Below are 21,555 nucleotides of genomic sequence, written 5' to 3' on the forward strand. Positions count from 1 at the left end.
CTATTTTTGGAGGCACTGCACTTGAAGACCTCTTCAAAACGCAGGACACACCTGTTTGGTGGTGGGAATATTGGAGGCTAGATTTTGTCTCCCTTGCTGAACAGCTACTCAGCAGCTCGAACAGTGTTCTAAAACATTTTCTTATATTCTTGGCCTAATTTAAATTGTAAATCCAAGTATTATATGTTACTAGCACACCCGGACCAGTTATGTCTTACCAAAACAAGTTTACAACCTGGTGGCATGATCTGTGCTGCAGCTTACAGTTCTTCTCCAAATCCAGTGCTGTAATTCTTGCTCCTAGAACACTGATTTCAAATGGTGCTAGATACAAAGATGGAAAAATCTAAGCCACCATGTGAAACCAGCTTCCAGAGGAAGATACATGCTTGTGCTGTGTACCATCTTCTGAGTCCAAGGATAATCAAGGAAGATTTCCTTCAAGATTCCTAAAAGAAAATACTTTTTTGGGTATAGAATGCGTGTGAACTATTCATGATATCAAACAGAGCATTACAGATCCTCTGAAATGATGTTAACATAATATTTGACTTAACACCTGAAAAATTCAAAACATTATACAAGATAAGCTGATTGATTTAAGAGGGAAAAAAATCACCTCAGAATAAAATGTTAAGATTTGCCTCAGATAAAGTAGATCTGCTGCATTTCTGTCTTTGCATATATGGTAACCAGATAAAATTTGTATTTCATTTTACATTCTCTATGTTATCCAATATCAGTGCTTTTTTACTCATACCACGAAGGAATTGCAGGTGCAATTCTTCGTTAGTTTCAGTTATAAGATTAATACCAGTGGGCTCAATGTAGCCGAAGTTAATTGTGATTGTAATCCCATTTAAACCAGAGGAACAAAGTCATCACTTAGTTGTCTCTTGGCTTTGAATTCCTATTTTCAGTCCATAATGGAGATGCCCAAGCATTCTCCGGTACAGTTTGCTGGGTCACAAGCAGAGAACCCATTTTTTTTTGGTCAGGTAGTTCAGCTGTTTGTGTGCAACCTGAACCTGTTCCTCAGGATGGACTATTAAGAATATGGTTCCAATGCAGAAACAGATTAAGTCTGCCAACTTTGCCTTTGACATCACCAATAGATGCCTATTATGATGCTGCTACAAGAAATAAAATAGATCATGTAAACTATGAAAATATGATGGATAAGCAAGAAAATATAAAAACATGGCAAGAAATTCACACTCAAGAAAAAATATTCTATGGTTGATGTCTTATCAAATGGTGTCCAAACTCAAAGAACAAATACAAAGAAGATGGCCAAGAGAGAAAACAGTGTTTGAACAACTAAGTGGAGATTCAAAGCATCTATTAGGAAAAGTATATAAAATTCTACTGCAATATGCCACAGAATCAGAACAAGTTAAAAACTGTATGATAAAATGGATGCAAAATTTTGGAGAAAGTGTCTCTATGAGCCAATGGGAAAACCCATGGACAAAAGAAATTACATTTACAGATTGTTGAATTTACAGACTGTACAGAATTGGTACAAGATATATTTTAGATGGTCTATCACCCCAAGGACACCACAAGAACCAATAAGGACTACAGTGATTGGTGTTGCAAATGTTGGATGCAACAATCTATCACGTGGTGGACATGTAAGAAGGTGAGAAGATATTGGATAATAACCAATAAAGAGAGGCAACAGATATTAAAGTTTTGCTTTGAGCTGAATCCTAAAAATATATTATTAAATATCTTACCTGGTAATATTATAAAAGTAAACAGCAACGTTTTTAAGTATATGGTGATGGTGGCGAGGGTAGTATATGCAACAAAATGGAAGGCAGAATCTTGTCCAGTTATGACTGAAGGGATGAACAAGCTGTATGAATATGAGTCCATGGCTGAATTAACTTCCTATATGCATAATGGACCAATCTTCAGGAAAAATGGAAAGACCTTTTTGACTATGTAGCTAGAAATTAAGAAAAAGGAAAAAATAGTTATTATGGAAGCAAACCAATTAGAAAAATGATATTTTTAAATGCTGAATTTAAAATGTTGCGTATAATGTTGAATATAAAATGTTGAGTATAAAATCTTGACTAGAAGTAAGTAAGGAGATGGAGAGGAGTAATATTCTGTATCTTAAATGTGCTGTTATATATTCTGTTAATGTTTCTTTATGAATTGTTTATTGTCTTTTCCTTTTCAAATAACATTTTTTAAAACCCTGTTTCTCAGGCTCCTTTGCACGTATTCAGCCAGTACAGTGCAATCAGCAGCACTGCACGCATACACATTCTCACATAGCCCAATGAGAGCCCTAGGTCTCTCCCTCCTCCAGACCTACAGCTGCTGTGCGCTGCTCTGCAGCCAGTTTTTTAAGTAAAGAGTGAACAAACCAGTCAGTTATTGAGCAACAAACACTAAAGTCTTAACACTGTAGTTTTCTAAATTCATGCTATTGTAATTCTAAATGTGTGCTATTATCATTCTGCGCTCATTATCCTTACTTTATGCCTTATGGAAGTAATCATCCTGTGTCCTCCCTAGCCGACCCAAGCATCACTTAATAACTTGACACAACGATCCATGACCCCGGAGAAGAAGAGATTTCATCCACTGTGCAGAGGCAAAACGCCTACAAAGCAGACATTTATAAAACTCTGCTACCATAGCTACTGCACACCTGTTCAATGGTGGCAAGCAGATCTCCTGCCTCACTCCTTGCTCAAGATGCCTTATTAGAAACAGGGCTCTAAGTACTGGTTCTCTCAAGCTACTTAAGTAACTGCTTGGAGCAGTACAATGAGGAGGGTGGCAATATGTTGCTGGGCTGGCTTCGTCATGAGCTGCATGGGAAGTGACTGAAATCCCTTCTTTGCCTCATGACACCACTGGCCAGATCCAAGCCAAGCTCTGATAGCAATGCCACAAGAGCCCCACTTGGACCCGATGACCCAGGAGAGGATGGTTGTACTTTGCAAAGGTTGAAAAGATACCTTGAACTGGTCCTGTTGCTGCAGGAATACTTCCAAGCGCCAAGCAAACTTCAGAGGGAACCCAGCTCTTTTAAGGGACCCACAGACTTTAAGGCAGAAGACCAGAAACTGTACTCAGCTGTTTAGGGGCAATCAGGCATCTGCTCAGTTTACAGCTGGTATCCCACTCATCCATTCCTTTTCTTCACTTCTATGAGGCTGATAAACATTCTAATCATTATATTTTTTGCCTACCTTTCCATTTGGGAAGAGATCCAGTCTGTCCTAATAATCAGGAGGTGAAAACTCACTTACTACGTTTAGCAGCTGCTTATCTGTCCGACTTGGTACATAGAGGCTACATACTGAGAACATGGGCTCTGCTTAGACAACTATAACTTATGTGGCCACTGTGACTATTTCAGTATTTTTGGTGCTCTTATCTAAGATTTTTTTTTGTTATCTGTGCTGTTTCTTTCTTTTTGTTTTCCAAGATATTTGTTGTATTTTTACTTTTGGTTCCTGGGTGATAACATCTCCCCTAACTTCAGTTTTTTATTTACGCTCACTGCTTCATTTCATTTCCATTCTGCAGCATCCTTTGGCATATTGAACTGCAATTCAACAGTTAATAAAGTTCTCTCTATCCAATCACTTACCGGTATTGCCCTTATGAAGGCATGAGCCTCTCCCTCTCAAAATAATTCTTGCCACTCTTTCTTGTATATTCTTCCACTAGCCACTTGACATAGATTGTGCTGACAGTATGCCTTCTTCTTCACATTCATGTTTCTATTTCTTCATGAGTTTTGAAATTCATGTATCTTTTTCTCCTTTTAATCTTTGCTTTTAAGTCATCATTTGCCTGGTTCCTTCTCTGATTCATTCAACTGCTCTCAATATTCTTGGTAACTTTAATCTTCACACTGATTCTCCTGACCATTTTTATTTTTTCTTTTAATTTTTTTTATTTCAATCAATAAACTCAAACACAGAAAACATAAGCTATAACCAAACATCTAAGTCATACCTCTACAATCATCCACTACTACTATCATCAATGATCATCTAGATCATGCATTAAAACCTAAACACATCGTCTAGATCATATAGAAAAAAAAGTAATAAACTACTATCATTTAAAGCATATTATCATCAATTAAATCATATATCTATATAGAACTTGCTTATATATATTCTTAATTTTTTCACTTTTATTTAAATATCTTTCCATCTGTCTTCATATCTAATAACAATTGTTCTTAATTATTAATTTTCAAGTATACAATAAAAAAACTTTCCATTTATCTTGAAATTCTGAAATTGACCTATTGTGTATATAGATGTTAATTTTGTCATTGATGCATATTCATATAGCTTAGTCTTCCATTCCATCATATCTGGACATTTTCCTGCCTTCCATTTTGCTGCAAATACTACTCTTGCCACCATCATCATGTACTTAAATAGTTCACTATACGTTTTTATATTGTCAGGCTCCATGCCCAGATGGGCGGAGCCTGAGGGGGTGCACTCTCCAGGCTGTCTCCTACTGGCTGGTGGTAGGCCTAGGGTGAGCCTCAGAATGGGGGAGGAGGGGGGCTTACAGCACCCTCTCACCCCCGCTGTGGTGTCAGCTGTCTCTGAGCTCTCACTCATTCCCTCTCTCTCTCTGCCAACAATAGCCTCCACTGCTTCCTCCTTTTCTTGCGCTTTCCTCCCCTCCCCTCCCCCTCTTTCATTCATTAGTCTTTGTAAAGGTATTGCTAATATAGGACCATTTTTATTTTTAACACATGCTCAAACTCTTCACCTGATTCCCTTACGTTGGATGTACACCCTAGATATTCTAATTTGGTTTCATGATTTCTTTGTAATCTTAATATTTTTTCCAGGTAACTTCAATTTAAAATTATTGTAGCATGTGAGCTTCCTTGGAATCTATAAGCTGAAAGTATGCTGTATTTCATTTTTAAAATGTGCTTTTCTTGTCCTTGTAAACCCAGGATTGTCAGGCTTTAATTTTAGCAATTTTCTGTAGCTCTTCTGTCTGTTTTTATTTATCTAACACTGTTCCTTTTTTTTAAAAAAATGGGGATCCTCCATTCTATCTATTGTCTTGTTTCTCATTTATTTCTGTCTAAGCTCCTAAAGTTTTAATAGCGGATTTTAATACCTTTTAACTTTTTGTTTTTAATTTTTTTTGTAAGCTGCCCTGGTCGAGTTTCTGGAAAGGCAGTATAAAATTTTCTAAATAAATAAAATCTTTTTTCCCCCTGCTGCTCAGTAATGTACCTTTCTCCCACCTAACTCTCTTTCTGATCCTTTTTGGTCTGCTTAATTCAACTTATTTTTATTCTTGAACCCCTCTTCTGTGTGGAGCACTAGATCATGCTATGCTTTTGTTGTTTCTTCATTCACTATGTTTATTTGTTCTCTCTTTTCATCATTTCAACTGCATAATACTAACATTTCTGTTACGGTTCTGTTAATGGCTCATATTTGTCTTCCTTTTCTTCTGTTGCTGGTGTTCCTAAAGGTTCTGTTCTTGATGGTGCTCCTTTTTTCTTTATTACATAGTGTTTCTTCATTTCATTTACAGTACCATTTTTATGCAGTCAGTATTCAATTATATCTATTTGCTCCATCTGTCTCTCCTTCTGTTCTTCAAAATATGACTGCTTGATGGCTATTTCCACATGAATACTTCACAATGCACTGGCAGTCAAAAGGCAGAACAATACATTAATTGGTTTTTCTCCTAAAATATATATTCTTTTTTTTCATTCTTCTATTTCACTATATGTGGATGATTCTATAGATCATCCAGTGTGATTTTTTTTCAAAAAAAGAAAAATGGCCTTTCAAATCTTGTCAATTTCTCTAAGACTCCCTCAGTCAACCTTCTTCCCATGCAGCTCACTTGAAGTGTTGATATCCCGTTCTTTCTCTTCCATGTGTTCCCCTGACCCTATTTCCCTCCTGTTCTTCGTTGCGACCTCCCTCTACTATCTTCTCTCACCACCACATAAATTGTTTTTTACCAACGGCATTCAAACACACCATTATTTTCTTCTACTTCTACAACAACAAAACACTTCTTGCTCCATTAAAGTCCACTGTCCAGTTCTGTTCTATCCTTTGCCTCTAAATTCTTGCTGCTTATTTCCCTTCATTTGACTTTTTGCTTCTTCCATTCTACTTCCCACCCCATACGTCTATGCCCAACACTGCCCTCATTTAAATCACTGGTAATCCTTTCACCATCAATACTGAAGACCAATTTTCAGCGCTCCTCTTCCTCCTTGACCTCTCTTCTGCCTCCAGTACAATTAACTAATCATCCTTCTTCATGCCCTAGGCTTCCGTGACATGGCTGTTTCTTTTTCTTCTGCTTTCTCTTGCTTGGTTAGGGTTAGTCAGGTATCTATTTTAAGCTTTCTGATATTCTCTCTCTCTCTATTTCCTTGGGAAATAAACCACATGTGTTTTGATATTTCCTATACACCAATGGCGGCCATCTCTACAGATGGACCTAAAAATGACACTTTTTAGTAACTTGCAGAGGAGTTAGCAGTGTTAGTCTGTAGTAGCAAAATCAAAAAGAGTCCAGTAGCACCTTTAAGACTAACCAACTTTATTGTAGCATAAGCTTTTGAGAATCACAGTTCTCTTCGTCTGATGCATGATGCATCTGACGAAGAGAACTGTCATTCTCGAAAGCTTATGCTACAATAAAGTTGGTTAGTCTAAAAGGTGCTACTGGACTCTTTTTGATTTAGTAACTTGTTCACCAATCTTTGAAAAGTTCTTGGATAATTTCTTAAGGCAATGGAATAATTTAAACAGCTACATTTGGGTGCTAAAAGCATACTTTTGCTGTGCATCAGCATCCCAGTGTTCCTGCCAGCATCCCTTTAATAGATTAACGATAGTGATATTGTGTATCTCCTCAACACGATCATTAGCCTTTGGCATGGAGTAAACATCAGCTTGGGTGACTTAGGTGGGCAGCTGTGTTGGTCTGCAGTAGAACAGAAGGTTTTGAGTCCAGGGGCACCTTAGAGATCAACAAAATTTTCTGGGTGTAAGATTTCTGAAGTATGGAGCTCTGACTCTTGACAGCTTCCTCCTTGAAAATCTTGTAGGTGTCTAAGGTGCCCCTGGACTTAAATCCTGTAGTATAGATGACTGAATTTATCTTAGTGTAGACATGATCAAGACACGTAGAACTTGAGAAGGGACTATTACAATCATGTTTTCCTATTGCTTAGTAATGGGGAGCAGAAACCACTGGTATCCCTATTGAGAATTCAGTTCGTAGGTAGGCCAGGATGATGGTGCAGCAGGAAGAGGAGCAGCAGGAGAAGAAAGAGTAGTTGTAGTAGTAGTAGGGGCATGTTTTCAAAATCACAGAATCTGAACTCCCTTGGCGTGCCATATTGGGTGCCATTGCTGTTGCATGTAGCCCCTTCCTTTGTGCTTTCTGCATGCAAATGAAGCAATAACTCTTCTCCATATTTTCTGTGCAGAAAACTAGGCTTTTCTCCGACAGGAGCATTATAATGTGTTCCTATGATATATTTTATGTTTCAGATCAACAATGAACAAAATGAACGAAGTAAGTCGATCACTGGATAGCTATAAAGGGACTCTGGCAAGCAGGTAAGCCATCTGTTTGTTGTAAGGAGCTTTAGGACCAATACCTTATCTTTTCCCAGATATGCTGATCATACCACAATTTTGGTGCTTCTTTGTATTTAAGATGCTCTCTTTAGTTTAGGCCCGTAAGTTCCTTGAAGGTATCTTGTACGTTCACTTTTGCATGGCACCTAATACAGTGATAAGCGTAATAAACAGTGACTACTATTACAATGAATTCAATAATTTCATAATCAAGTTCTGTTTCACAACTAAAGCCTTTCCTTCTGACCCAATGAACAGAGAAAAGGCATGCTCCATTCACCACACATTCTAACAAAATATTCCTTTTCTCTAGTCTGTAATTTTATAGTCCAATCCTAAACTGAGTTACACCCTTCTAAGCCCATTGACTTCAATGGACTTAGAACGGTGTAACTCTGTCTAGTATAGCAACTACTAGTGTCCTAAATAATAAATATTTGGGCTGATATATTCACTGATTTCATCACAGATATACTAAGTTCAGCTTGTGGATAGCACTGTCACTGTATTGCGGAACTTTGAACTCCAGTTTCATACTTACGAATGCATAACAGACATACCAGGGAAAAGAGTTGTAATTTAGCCTCGTGGAACTAGAAGAACAAAACTGCCAGGAATTCTCTTTAGTGATGGTTCTTGGTAGCTTTCTGCTTCAGAATTCTCCTTATGCTAGGTGAGCCAGCCTATGGAGCAAGAAAAAATAATATTTATTTTAAAAATTCTCATGGTCCTTTTCCACCCAACTTATGGTCCTCAATGCAGCAAACAAACAAAACATTTTAAAAGCATTTAAAATACAAATAAATAAAACATATGGAGAAACACACACACAAATAGGGAGAAAGGCAAACGAGAGTTAAAGAGAGAATGTTACACAAAACAAAACAAGTCTTCACCTGCTGAGGCAGGCAAATCTCCCTGGGAAGGGAGTACCAGAGTTCCACAGAGAGACCTTTTTTTGAGTTGCCATCCACTCAGCCTCAGATGGTGGGCACCCAAAGCATGGCCTCTGAAGATAAGAAGTTGGGTAGGTTTATATGGGAGTAGGTGGTCCTTAAGGTATACTGGCCCCAAGTCATATAGAGTATTAAAGGTCAATACCAGCACCTTGAATTGGGCCCAGAAGCAAATTGAGAACCAGTGTAGGTTGAACTAGACTAGAGTGATATAGATTATTTATTTACATTATTTATAGTCCACCTTTCGCACTGAGACTCTAGGCAGATTATACAGTGTGAGTCGGTAGTCAATTTAATAACAACAACAACAACAGCGCTTATATACCGCTCTTCTAGACAGATTAGCACCCCATCCAGAGCTGTGAACAAGTTAGTGTTATTCTTATCTCCACAATACAGTTGGGGAGCTGGAGTTGAGAGGTGACTTACCCAAGGCCACCTACTGAGCTCATAGCAGTAGCAGAATTCGAACCAGTAGAGTGCTGATTCACAGCTGAACCACTTAACTGCTGTGCTACAGCAGACACTTTAAAACCAATGTAAACATAAATGCAAATTTGCAAAGCTTTAAAACAAGAGAAATCCAACATAGAGTTGAAGAAATGTTGAAACACAGCATAAGAAATTCTGGGACTGACATATTAATCAAGACAGTAATTACCCAGTAGTATCATACTTAGAGCAACAGACAGTACATAATAGTAACGTCTATAGTCCTTATCCCTTTACTAACACATCTCATTTGAGACCACTTCTTTACTGTATAGCTCTCCTATCTGAGTAAAAAGCCCACTTGAATAATTCAGTTTTGCATAGTTTAAGGGAAACCAGGCACATGGAAGCTTTCCTGACCACTTCAGGTAGGCCCACGACAGAAAATGCATGTCCCTATGACCTTCTCCATTCAATATTTTGGCTGCAGCATTCTGTACCAACTGTAGCTTCTGGACACTCTTCAAGTGCAGCCCCACGTATAACAGTGCAGCAGTCTAATCTGGATTTACCAGGGAATGTACCACAGTGGCAATATTACTTTATTTTATAGTAGTATTATTTTGTGTTATATAGCACTATCAGCGTACATAGTTTTAGGATCATTTACGGAGTATTGTAACAAAATATAGAATATCTCTACCTGAAGGAGCAAACTATTTAAATTTAGACTGGACTGAATGGGAAGAGACAATAAAAGGAAGAGGCAGATGCAGTCAGGTAGATAAACATGAACAAATGTAATTACACATTCTTATTTAGAATGTAAATTGTTTTAAAAAGCAATCAAACTATTAACATTAATGTATTGTCGAAGGCTTTCACGGCCGGAGAACGATGGTTGTTGTGGGTTTTCCAGGCTGTATTACTGTGGTCTTGGCATTGTAGTTCCTGACGTTTCGCCAGCAGCTGTGGCTGGCATCTTCAGAGGTGTAGCACCAAAAGACAGAGATCTCTCAGTGTCACTGTGATACAGCCCGGAAAACCCACAACAACCATTATTAACATTAATATATCAACATATATTAAAGACTAGCACCACTCCAGTTACCTGCCTTAGCTTTCCCTTGGTCCCCATTCCTCTGTTCTCCAATTCTGCCCTAACTTCAGCATACTTAATAGGTCTCATAGCTGGTATCAAGCAACTGTTGTCTGGACTGCATTTTCTGAATGTTGCATTTTGATTCAAGTTTTGTTCAGGATTCTAACAGTGCCATCCTAAGATCACTTTCCTGGGAGTAAGTCCTATTGAATAAACTTGAATAGGAGTTTGAATAGACATAATTAGGATGGCATTGTAAATATTTTTTTTGTACCAGAGCACAAGCTTCATCTAATACGACACATAAAAGTGAGGGAATTTTTTGGCAGTACAAGTTTTAGAAGTTGTCCTTTTTGTTTCCTCCTAAAATTAAATGCATACTATCCTATACTTGTGTAAATGTTCAATTATCTGAACAGCTGGTTCTGAGGGATCTTGTAGAACTTGAAAAATCAACCTCTAGAGGGTGGTGACCAGCTATCATTGAAGAATCTGAGTAATGTGATAATTAGAGAAACAGGTAAGAGTGGAGTAGTGACCGTTAATCAGAGAGTACTATGGGTTGGATCAAACCAAGTTTGTCCATCAATCTTACCCAATTCCCCACCATACTATAGCTTCCATCCCACAAGCAGTTCCCATGATGCTTAGCATTGTATTATGGGTGGTCAAGGCAGATGGCTCCTCCTTTTCTCACCAGCAGAAAGGCTGGTTGGATCCAACTCTAGGTCAGGAAGTTTTTAGACAACTGGAAGATGGAAAGATGGCAAACAGTTAGGATCCTACAAGTCACATATTTTCTTATTTGGCTCACAGTAACTGAAGCTGTCATTCTGAGTCATATAGATCAGACATTCAGATTTCTCCAAAATTCTCAAGCTATCGGTTTCTCATATTGTCAGGCTGTGGCACGCCCCCTGGCGGCGGGTCTGGGCGGGGAGGTCCCGGCGGGTCCGTGCTGGTAGCCTGGAGCGGCTGGGCGGGTCCCCCAAGGAAGCGTGGAGGCTCTTTCACAGGCGGCCTCAGACTAGGGCGGCCCTTGTCTGACCGGCGGGCCGGTCAGCACGTGGCTCCACCCGGCTGGCTGCGCCTTAACCTTCAGGGCAGCCGGCTGACAAATGGCAGGGTGCTTGCCTTAGGATGCCGGGCACCTGCTATGTCTCTTCCAGTACCTTCCTCCTCGGCCTGCCTCCAGAGCCTCCTTAAATACTTTCCCCACTCCAGCTCCACCCTCACCCCCGAGTGCTTCCACCCACCATCAATCCCAACACCTGTGCCACCTGCATCCCAGCCCATTGGGCCCACCTCCCTCTACCCCGTTGGTGGGCTGCTAGCCGGGCTGCCACGCTCTCCCCCAATGCCTCTTGCCCTCCTCCCTCCTGCCCTGTGATGGACGGCGGGCTAGGCCCCTGACGGGGCGATCTGGCCCTTCCCCGGGCCGCCCTCCAATCACAGGCTGGCTTGCTCCTCCCTCCCCCCTGCTGGCCCCGGCCGCCCTCCTGCTTGGCCGAGGGCGCCTGCGCTGGCGTTTGGCAGCCCGGCGCGGCCTCGCCCCGCTCGCTGCGGCCTTCCCCGCGGCCCGGACGGGGCCGTCGCCGCCAGAGCGCTGACCGCGCCGGCCGCCGCTTCCGAGTGCGCCCGCTGTCGTGGCCGCTCGGGCTCCTCTCCTCCGGTGCGGCGGCGGGCGGCGGCGCAGCGGCGGCGCAGCCGCTGGGGCCTTCTTCCACCGGTGGGGCCTCGTCCTTGGCCTCTCCCGCCCGGTAGGTGGGCTCTGCGTCGTCGGGGGGGTGGGGGTGGGGGGAGTCCGAGGCCGGCATGTCGGGCCTCGGACACATATATTTCCAAGTTTTCCTATATTCATTGCTGGAACCCTTATCTCAATAATGTTGATTTCTTTTTGAGGTCCTTTGATCCTAGAAATCAAGCCCTTGTTATAGAGGCGAAAGACTTTGTAAGTCAGGTTGAGGGGATCACTTATAATGCATTTTTGACCATATGGACGTTACCAATATATCTCATAATGTGTGCGGGAATGCAGGCGGGGAGTCTGCCACGAGCCTCTCTGAACGCCCGGAGTTCAACCAAGCCGACGGGGGAGCAGGCAGGAAGCGTAGTCCAAGGAGCCGAATGCAAGGGTCAGAGCCAAAGAGCAGTCAGAGCAGAAATGAGTTGCAGTAGAACCGGGCGGGTCTGTGCACAGGTGCTTCTGCAACGAGGGAAAGGGCATCCTGGCTTAAGAGCTCTCACCTGCAGGGCAGTGCTGCACCCTGTTACAACTCAAGGTCGTTACGTCGTTGTTTGAGTGCCTGAAGCCTTGCACTTCGCCTCCTTTCCTGTGCAGCAAGACACTGTCTCCCTCTGCGCTGCCTATCAGGTTCAGGGGAGCTGGGTGGAGATTCTGCCCTGGTCTCAGGAGCTGGTGCAGGTAAGGGAACAGCCTCTGTCCCTGAGTCTGCCCTGGATTCCTCAACCTGCTCTGGCAAGGGTCCCTGCTGCTCCATTCCCTGCTGGTCTTCCAAGCAGCTGCCTCTGGAGGGGCTTGGAATAGTCCCACTCCTGTCGTCCTCCCCGAGGTCTTCATCCTCTGAAGACTCAGAGGCCACAACATAATGAAGTTATATATCTTGTTTAAATTCATGTTCAGATTTGATGTTTCCTACATATTTCTTGTAACAAGTGGTCCATAAGATGATCTATTAAGTAATTCTATATCCAATCCAGTTTTGAATGAGATCTTACCTTACAAAAATATATGACATTTTTCCCGGGGCAACGGAGCCAGAGGAATGAGCTGTGTTTGCCCTCCTTCTGTCGCCCTCGAAACACGAATGGAAGCCCAGCTTTCCTTGAATAGCAGGCTTCCTTCCAACCACGGAGCAGCAACCCAGGGGAGGGAGGGGGAAGGGGGTGTTCTGAAGCCATGGGCACAAAGGAAAGGCAAAAGGCAGCACAGGAGGCTGGGAGGCCGCCCGCGCCGTTCATCTTTCCCCAGGACAAGGGGCGCGTGGGCAAGCCGGCCACCCCTTGTCCTGGGGAAAGGCAAAAGGCAGCACGGGAGGCTGGGAGGCCGCCCGCGCCGTTTGTCTTTCCCCAGGACAAGGGGCGCGTGGGCAAGCCGGTCACCCCTTGTCCTGGGGAAAGGCAAAAGGCAGCGCGGGAGGCTGGGAGGCCGCCTGCACTGTTCGCCTTTCCCCAGGACGAGGGGCACGTGGGCAAGCTGGCCGCCCCTGGTCTTGCGGGGCAGGTGAATGGCGCGGGCAGCCGCCGAGCCACTCGTGCTGCCGCCAGCTCCGCAGCGCACTGCATGGGCGGGGTCACCCAGGAGTGCACGCGTGCCTGACTATGGTTGCCCTGGGCGCTGGCAACTGTAGACCTGGCCCTGGGAATGTTCCCTCCCTGAGGGGAGGCGGCTTGTTGCTGGGTTAAAAACTCCCCCCCTCTACTCTAAGTGTGTGTGTGTGTGTGTGTGTAAATGTCCCCTCCCTTCCTGAAGGGAGGCAGCTCATCACCGTCTCCCCCTGCCCGCTGGGCCTGACAGCCGCTGCCACCAACCACCATTCCTATATTGCTGGAAACAGCGAGGCACCCTCCCGCTTTGGCCTTCCCAATTCCGGATCGGAAATGGGACTTGATTGGTTAGAATCGGTGGCCTGGGTTCGGCAGCAGCCCGGATCCACGAATGGCTTAATCGGTATTTTTTTTTTGGATCGTGCCCATCTCTAGTTGTGACTATTTATAAAACTCACTAATAGGAATTTATCTTTATACTTTCTTCATTTCAAAAAGCTCAACTGCATAATAGTTCACCATATGAACTATTTTTAAAACTTAATTCACAACAGAAATATGATATTAAAAAAGAGGATCAGACAATAACAGAGAGACAGAGGCTGAAAACTGTTAAGTGAGCTGGACTGGATAGAATTAATACTGTGATGTCACAGCCTCCATTTTGTTTTGCTATCTTATGTCTGCATGCAGGGACAGTATGTACATTGAGTGTTTTTGGAGCTGGAACCTCTAGAGGACAAGGTACTATACCTTTATGTGAAAAGGAATCAGGGGAGACAGACTATGTTTGCTGAGATTCCCCCCACAACACACACACACACACCACAAGACTGCAAAGATTCATGGAGGAAACCAGCACAAAGTGCCATTACTGAGAGAAGTAGGGAAGACGCTCCAGCCAACACCCACTATGCAAGTGCAGCAACGCTGAAGAATCCATAGCAATGCCACAATGCACTGAATCTCTTCCCCCCACACAGATACACTCGGTCATTCAAATATTCCTCACATCACTGCATGAAGATTAATCTAGCAAACTTTGACAGTTAAATGGTTTTATTAATGAATTAAAATGGGCTTTGCGCAAGCTCTGTTATGAACAGGGAACTCTATTTGATTTAAAGGTTCCAAGTTCATTATGGTTGATCGCTCATTTTGATTTACAAAGGGTAATTTGCTCTTTCTGAATGATATAAACAAGGTAGGCTTCCGACATTCTGTAACATGTTTCTTTTACACTTCAAAACACGTTTTCAAGCTCACGGTTAAAATTTCAAAAAAACACAGATGCATGTACATAATGCAAATGCATTCTTTCAGGTTTCTCAGGAAAAACTGGATCTCTCTCTCAAACTTAAAAGACTCCCAATGCTATTGTTTAAGGTGTCAGAGTGAAACATATCAAACACCCTGTGTATGTATTGAAGCATTTTGTTGTCACTTTACTGGGGTGGTAGTAAATCAAAAGTCACTCCTCTTTCTAGCTTCCCCATTACATACTGGTTCAGGCCAATCATGACCCTAATAAAGTAAAGAGATCCAGCTGTCATTGAGCCATGTGCATTGTGTCCACATTAATCAGACACATTTATGTGAGGCATCATCTGAAAAGGTATATAGGTAACTCCTTTGAACTATTGGCCAAAGATTTTTTCCTGCTGGAAGTTCTTCCATTGGAAGTTTATTCAGCTGGAAGCTTTCCCATTATAAATTTTCTGTTGAGGGCAGTTTTGTTCTCCTCTTTCTTTCCTTTTGGCTTTCCTCCTTAACTTCTGTGGTTTCCCCGAGAATCATTGTCTTTTGAGTGCTTCTTTGCACCCTTATCCAAGTTCCACTGGCTAGCTTTCCACTTTCCCCTTTTTCAAGCTGTTTGCTCCCTGCCCCACCCGTCTCCTTCAGCATCCTGTAAGTATCTAGCTTGAATTTCCCTTTCCTAGAAAACGACTTTTCCTCCTTTTCTTTCAGCCTCTGAGTTCTGTTTATACATCTCTACTGTTAGCTTCTATGTTACTCTTAATTACCTTTTAAACATTCTGTAAGCCTGAATCTCTGTGTGCATGTGTTTTCATTTCTTTCAAAGTATCTGGTGCTACTTTCCTATCCAGCACCTGTGATGCTAAACTTTCCTAGCTTTTGTATCACCCTTGCTGGGATTTTCCCACTAAGGAATATGGAATGCACACATCTCCACCATCTTTTCAAGACAGGTTATATGGTCTTATTTTTGCACCCACATTTATACGTTTAGACACAAATCCACACCATATTAATAGCTACCTAGGTTTAATCAGTTAGTGTATGGTAGAAACTGTCCTGTTGGATTTCATGGAATTTGTTCAGATTAATGTTCCAATCTTCACTTATATTTTCTTTATTATATTTTTCCTAATCTTTGCTTCAGTAACCATGCCTTTGATATTGTACATATTCCTGATCAAGCCTCAGAGGTGATTACATCTGCCTAGTAAATGGGAAGCTGAAATTTTGATTTTGTCACTGATGTTCTGTGCTAGTAATAGTTTGGGTTGTGATTATTGCTTTCATTCGCATTCCTGTGTATGTCTATTTTATGTCTATTTTGAGCTAGTAAACATTTTCGTGCTTATCCCCCAAGAATTGTGTGGTTTCTCAAATGTTGGTCAGGTGATGTTAATTTCCCATTGTATTGAGTGTAACTGAGGAGGGTCAAGAGTTCAGTCTCTCTAATGTAAGTGGGGTCCCCCCCCCGCAATAATCACGTACAGTCTCTACCAATAGACCTTGGTATACACAGAACCAAAGATCCTGGTGGTGGTATTTTGTGTTTGCACTTGGGATGTGCTCAGAGGGATGCCTCTAAAGGTCAGGGGACAAACTAGGTTAGCCATTCATGTAACAAACCAAGATAATATTCATAGGTTAATACAACTAAACAATCAGAGGATTGTCTTTGAAAATACAAATCTTTTTTTACTATTGCAATATTCAAGGTACACGTAGAAGTAATGCATTCACTATTTTATTTTTTTTCTGTACTAAACATTGTTACAAATTTTGTGTTAGCTGTGCTCTACACATCATTTTTGTTCTGCTTTTCTTGGAACTGCCGCATTCAAACAGGACAACTTTGACGAAGGAATCTTACAGACATTATACAGAACCAAATGGATTTATTTGCACAGACATACACATGAACTAATAGAGAAAGCAGCTCTGAAACTGGTAAATGACAAGCCCCATAAATAGCAACCACACTGACCTGGATGAGCCAAGCTAGCCTGATCTTATCAGCTCTTGGATGCTAAGCAGAGTCGATCTTGGTTAGTAACTGGATAGGAACCTACCAAGATGACCAGAGTCCTTACTCAGTGAGGCAATGGCAAACTACCTTGCTTTGACAAGCCTACATGGTTGCCATAAGTTGCCTGCGACTTGATGGCACTTTTCACCATCATGAACAGCAATGGACTGGATTTTTATTTACATTCTGCTGACAGCCGAAAGGTGATCTTGCTCTCCTTTCTGGAACCTGCTGACCTAGAGGGCTTCCTCTATGTGACAGTGACCCTCAGCCAGGGCTTTTTTTCTGGGAAAAGAGGTGGTGGAACTCAGGACTGCACAATGACGTCACTTTGGGTCAGCTGGAACAAGGGGGGGGGTTAAAGTTTAAATTGCCCTCTGTGAAAATGGTCACATGGCCGGTGGCTCCACCCCATGATCTCCAGACAGAGGGGAGATTAGATTGCCCTCCGCGCCACTGGTGCGGAGGGCAATCTAAACTCCTCTCTGTCTGGAGATCAAGGGCAGGGCCATCGGCCATGTGACCATTTTCAAGAGGTGCTGGAACTCCGTTCCACCATGTTCCAGCTGAAAAAAAAGCCCTGCCCTCAGCAATGCTTTTTTAGGGAAGGTGTCATGTATACACCTGGTATCACGTAAGAAGATGAGTCTCTGGAGGAGGAGGACCACCTGTGTGGTCCTCCTGCGACTTGATGGCACATGGTGGTGGAAAGCACCTGGGCGGAGGCAAGAGCATATGGTGGAGAGCTGCTGCTAGAAGGTAAGGGGTTGTTGTCTTTCTGCCTTTTGCCTTTCCTAGCTACTGTGTGAGAAGCTGAGGGTGAGTGGGTTCTGTGTAGCTTGCTAGAGAGTGGTTCTGGTTAAGTTCTGTGTGGGGCTGTTGGGGTCTGTGTGAATTGCTGTTGTTTGCTGTTGGTTGCTGTTGCTCTTGGTTACAAGCCCCGCCCCCTAGTGTCTTGGGGCCCTGCTGGGCTAGGCAGGAAGTGACCTTTTGAAACAAAAGACTCCTCCTCGCCAGAGGAGAGCTAAAGGGCTCTTGGCCTGGGGATCTGCCTGGGGGACCCAAAATTCTGCTGGTAAACTCGTACTGCTGGTACTCTAGGTATATATTTGGAAGGCAATCATGTCTACTGAAGCCCCCTTCGCAGTCACCTACATGGAGTGTGCCATGTTAGTTTTCCTCTCAGAAGAGAAGACGGAGTTCACTTGCCAGAAGTGTAAGCTGGTCAGACTTTTGGAAGAAAAGGTTCAGAGCCTGGAGGAGAGGATCACCACCCTTCAGGAGATCAAGGAAGGAGAGGATTTTATTGACAACAGCCTGGGGGCTCTGCACAGCCAAGAAGAGAAAAGTCAAGGAGGAGAAGAAAGAGTCGATCTCCCTTCTGAGCCTACTCTCAGATCTATGGTACAAACCCGAAGATGCCAACGAAGAAGATGCTCTGGTCCACTTGAGCTCAAGAATCGTTTTGAAGTGCTAGAGATGGTGACGGAGATGAGAGTGGAAGGAGAACCGCAAAGATATGGAAGAGGGTGTGCAGAGAACCGCAAAGATCTGGAAGAGGGTGTGCAGAGGACATGGGGCCACACGGAAGTGGAAAAAAACGGAAGGTGGTAGTCGTTGGGGACTCTTTGCTCAGGGGTATGGAACGCCATGTCTCTAGGCTAGATCCCCTATTCCGTGAGAAGATTTGCTTCCCGGGGGCCAGAATTCAAGATATTACTGACTGGCTGCCGAAACTCATCAAGCCTGCTGATAAGTATCCATTTGTGCTGATTCATGTGGGAACGAATGACACGGCTGCGAATACTGTCGCAAGAATTAAAGAGGATTATGAAGCTCTTGGAAGGCAGTTGAAGACATTGGGGGCTCAGGTGGTATTCTCTTCTATCCGTCCAGTCATAGGAAGAGGAACACGCAGGGAGCAGACCATACTTGAGGTGAATTGTTGGCTGAGATGGTGGTGCTGGCAGGAGTGCTTTGGGTTCTGGGACCATGGGATAGGTTTTCTTAGAGAAGGCCTTCTAGCACATGATGGGCTTCACCTCTCAAGGGCAGGGAAGAAAACGTTTGGAACGAACCTGGAGAACTTCATCAGGAGAGCTTTAAACTGATGCTGCAAGGGGAAGGGGACGATTGACATGGCGATTTCAATGACGAAGTGAAAACAGTGGGGACCCACCTGGGTAGGACAGGTCAAACAAAGGTACAAGGCTACAAGTGTCTATATAGCAATCCCCAAAGTATGGGTAATAACAAAGAAGAGCTTGAGCTTCTATTGAAACAGAGGGCTACGATATAGTAGGAATTACTGAGACTTGGTGGGATGATTCCCATGACTGGAATGTGCTAGTGGATGGGTATGAGTTGTTCAAGAAAAACCGGAAGGGTAGAAGAGGAGGTGGAGTGGCGTTGTATGTGAGGAGAGGGCTTATGGAGAATGGGGAAGACAGCCTGGTGGAAAGCATATGGGAAGAAATAAGGGGAGGAAGAACAAAGGGTATTATTGTTGGAGTCTGCTACAGACCACCTGACCAGCGAGAAGAAACGGATGCTGCCCTCTTTGAACAGATTGGTAGAGTATCCAGACATCAGAACCTTGTAATTATGGGTGACTTCAACTTCCCCGATGTGTGCTGGGAGACAGGCTCAGCAAAGCGTCATGAATCACGCAATTTCCTGACCTGCCTGGCCGATAACTTCCTTTTTCAAAAGGTGGAGGAAGCTACAAGGGGCTCGGCCATACTAGACTTGATATTAACCAACAGGGAAGAATTGGTAGATGAGAAGAAGGTGGTGGGGACCTTACAGGGAAGTGACCATGTCCTCCTTGAATTCCAGTTGCTGTGGGGGGCCAAGGAAGTTCGTAGCCAGACTCGTAGGTTAGATTTTCATAGGGTCAATGAACTCAGAGGCTTGATGAGAGTCATTCCGTGGGGGAGTGTGCTGGAAGGAAAAGGAGTGAGTGAAGGGTGGGCCCTTCTCAAACATGAGCTTTTGCAAGCTCAAGTCCTCACTATCCCAGCAAGACGGAAACATGGTAAGGGCTCCAAGAAACCAATGTGGATGCACAGAGAGCTCCAGAATAAGCTAAGGGAGAAAAAGGAAATGTTCAGGAAATGGAAGATGGACAGACCTCTAAAGAGGAGTATATGAGGGTTACTAGGTACTGCAGATCAGCCATCAGAGAGGCCAAAGCTCACTACAAGCTGGGTCTGGCCAGGTGGGCTTGCTACAATAAGAAAAACTTCTACAGATATGTGAGAAGCAAACACAAGGTAAAAGAGGCAATTGGACCGCTGTTGGGAGTAGATGGAGAAACTCTGATGCAGGACAGAGAAAAAGCAGACAGGCTTAATGACTTTTTTGCCTCTGTTTTCTCCCTGAAGAACTCAGGAACATCTAGAGATAGTAGAAAATGTGGCAGGACACTTGAGTGGCTAGTTGACATTGACAGAGAGGTTGTGGAGAGGCATCTGGCTGCACTGGATGAATACTAATCCCCTGGGCTGGATGGGGTGCACCCAAGAGTGCTGAAAGAACTTTCTAGAGAACTTGCAGAAGTCCTGTCCATCATCTTCAAGGCCTCCTGGAGGACTGGGGATGTGCCACAAGATTGGAGAACAGCGAATGTTATCCCAATCTTTAAGAAAGGGAAGAAGGATGACCTGGGAAACTACAGGCCGGTCAGTCTGACTTCTGTTGCTGGGAAGATATTAAAACAGATTTTAAAGGGCTCGGTCTATAAGCATCTGAAGGACCGCTCAGTGATCAGGGGAAGTCAGCATGGTTTTGTTCCTAACAGATCTTGCCAGACCAACCTGGTTTCCTTCTTTGATCGAGTGACCAGCTTACTGGATCAGGGGAACTCTGTTGACGTGATTTATCTGGATTTCAGTAAAGCTTTTGATAAGGTCCCCCATGACATTCTGATGGGCAAAGTGGAAGACTGTGGACTGGACTATAGGACAGTTCGGTGGATAGGGAACTGGTTAGAGGACCGCACCCAAAGAGTCGTGGTCAATGGCGTTTCATCAGATCGGAGGGAGGTGTCCAGTGGGGTGCTGCAGGGCTCGGTTTTGGGCCCAGTACTTTTCAATATTTTTATCAATGATCTGGATGAAGGAGTGGAAGGGCTGCTCATTAAATTTGCTGATGATACCAAATTGGGAGGAGTAGCAAACACCCAAGAAAATAGAATTAAAATTCAACAAGACCTGAATACTCTGGAGAAGTGGGCAGCTGTGAATAGGATGCAATTCAACAAAGACAAGTGCACAGTATTACATCTGGGACACAAAAATGGGAAGCACAAATACTGGATGGGGGATACACTTCTGGCCAGTAGTATATGTGAAAGGGATCTTGGGGTAAGAGTGGACTGTAAACTAAATATGAGCAGTCAGTGTGATGCGGTGGCAAAAAAGGCTAATTCCATCTTGGGTTGTATCAAAGGGGCCATAGCGTCAAAATCGCAGGAGGTCATAGCCCCTCTCTATACTGCCTTGGTCAGGTGGCACCTGGAGTATTGGGTGCAGTTCTGGAGGCCTCACTTCAAAAAGGATGTGGCCAAAATCGAGAGCATGCAGAGGAGAACGACGAGGATGATCAGGGGTCTGGAGACTGAGCCCTACAAGGAAAGGCTGAGGGCCGTGGGAATGTTGAGTTTGGAGAAGAGGAGGTTGAGGAGGGACATGATTGCTCTCTTTAAATATTTGAAAGGCTGTCATTTGGAGGAGGGCAAGGAGCTGTTCCAGTTGGCAGCAGAGGGTAGGACCCGAAGCAATGGTCTTAAATTACATGCACAAAGGTATCAGCTGGATATTAGGAAAAAAATTTTCA

General features: G+C 43.4%; 1 long non-coding RNA gene across 1 annotated transcript in view; it reads right to left on the bottom strand.

The window, feature by feature from the left end:
• Positions 1-3,355: 3,355 nt before the first annotated feature.
• The window catches only part of LOC129329732 (uncharacterized), a 56,053-nt gene continuing 37,853 nt past the window's right edge, over positions 3,356-21,555 (bottom strand). Inside the window, exons 4-6 of the long non-coding RNA XR_008597015.1 lie at positions 8,213-8,335; positions 7,673-7,798; positions 3,356-5,684 (exon numbers count right to left, since the gene is read on the bottom strand). This is a non-coding gene — a long non-coding RNA (uncharacterized LOC129329732). The remainder of the gene's footprint in view (positions 5,685-7,672; positions 7,799-8,212; positions 8,336-21,555) is intronic.

This window comes from Eublepharis macularius, chromosome 5 (genome assembly GCF_028583425.1).
Source record: "Eublepharis macularius isolate TG4126 chromosome 5, MPM_Emac_v1.0, whole genome shotgun sequence".
NCBI classification, from domain to species: domain Eukaryota; kingdom Metazoa; phylum Chordata; class Lepidosauria; order Squamata; family Eublepharidae; genus Eublepharis; species Eublepharis macularius.